At 43.8% G+C, this 1,629-nt stretch overlaps 2 non-coding genes across 2 annotated transcripts; one reads left to right on the forward strand and one right to left on the reverse strand.

Moving 5' to 3' along the window:
• Positions 1 to 227: 227 nt before the first annotated feature.
• On the reverse strand, positions 228 to 301 carry trnat-agu. Its single transcript has one exon. It is a non-coding gene; the product is annotated as a tRNA-Thr (tRNA).
• A 678-nt stretch (positions 302 to 979) lies between these two features.
• Positions 980 to 1,052, forward strand: trnat-ugu. The gene has a single exon. It is a non-coding gene; the product is annotated as a tRNA-Thr (tRNA).
• Positions 1,053 to 1,629: the final 577 nt, after the last annotated feature.

Below are 1,629 nucleotides of genomic sequence, written 5' to 3' on the forward strand. Positions count from 1 at the left end.
CTAATCAAGTAACAGTATAGTGATTTAAAACTACTCCTAGAGGTACATTTTTTTCAAAAACTTACTCAAGTAAATGTACCTCATTACTACCCACCTCTGATCTTAAGTCTGTGTTAATGTAGTGTTTCTGTGTTCCTTTTTCATTTGCAACCAGGGTTTAATGGGTAGCAGGGGGATTGGGTAGACATGATGATGGGATGCAAACAGAGATAATCTCTGCAATAACAAGGTGCTGCTGGGATTTGAACCCAGGATCTCCTGTTTACTAGACAGGCACTTTAACCAACTAAGCCACAGCACCTCCATGAGCTGTTGCTATGTTAAGTCTTAATTTCTCTTTTACCTTGGATAAGCTAAACATACAGACTACTGACTGGCAGTATTGGGAGTAACGTGTTACAAAAGTAACGCAAATAAAGTAATGTATTCCTTTTTGCTTTAACACACTAATATAACCCAGTACTAATTACATTTCAGTAATATTATACTTGTTAAAACAACAAGAAACACAAACATTAAACTAGAGTCAGGGAAGCTCGGTCCACCAGGTGGACCAGTCACCATTTGAACCAGACTGGGGTGGACGCTTCAGGGCCCAGCACGGCTACGGCCACAACAGGGCCTTCTGACGTCCACTGTTCCCTCCAACATGGAGCTCTTCCAGATCGTTGAGAAGCTCTAGCAGCTGGATGTGCTGCGATACAAAAATGAGCTGGTGACCAGGTCAAGATACCTCCTGGGGGCCTCCCTAGGGAGGTGGTCCAGGCACGTCAGCTGGGAGTAGGTCTCGGGGAGGACCCAGGAGTAGGTGGAGGGATGATATCTCTAACTTGGCCTGGGAACGCCTCAGGATCCCCCAGTTGCTCGTAAAAGGGAAGTTTGGGGTCCCCTGCTGGAGCTGCTTGACCAAGATGGATGGATCGCTGGAACCCTGGTCACTAGATCATTGTATTCTCGGATGACAGGCAAACATGTAGGAGGCACTGTAGCTGAGTGGTTAAAGCACCTGTCTTGTAAACAGGAGATCCTGGGTCCAAATCCCAGCAGTGCCTCGTTATCAGTTAATATTTATGTTATCTGCAATACAAAGAGTGTATATATTTGTTATTTATTTTTGCTATAATGCCTAACAAGCATTATTTAATTTTGCCCAGTTGTGGCCTGTTGAAGGGCCAATAAATATCTAAAGGGAAATGGACTGGACCCATTTTTTAAGGCTTTTAAACCTTGTTTTGTTGGGGCTGAATGTGGCCCCTGTGTACACCAGGACCCTGTGACATCACTGTCGGGTGGGGTTTCAGGCGTGTGACGCTGACTGAGGTCAGAGGTGAAATAAACATGAACTTTACCGGCCAAGGCACTTTGGGCGCTGACTGCCTGATTTCAACGTCTTCGATGCTGCTGGAATGAAAATTAATAAATTAATTATTTGATATTATTTGACTATATCGAGATATGCAACTGAAGGAAAAATCACCGGGTCGTCATGGATACAAGAATAGGGGACCCAACTTGTAAGGATCTGCACCGCCAATAAACTGTAATTTCTCAAAATATCATCCTTCCCTATATGCCTTTGCATCTTGGATGCTTTTCTGTTGTTTAGACATGGCTACATTCACTTAAAGT

Source organism: Etheostoma cragini, unplaced genomic scaffold, assembly GCF_013103735.1.
Source record: "Etheostoma cragini isolate CJK2018 unplaced genomic scaffold, CSU_Ecrag_1.0 ScbMSFa_57, whole genome shotgun sequence".
Taxonomy (NCBI): Eukaryota; Metazoa; Chordata; class Actinopteri; order Perciformes; family Percidae; genus Etheostoma; species Etheostoma cragini.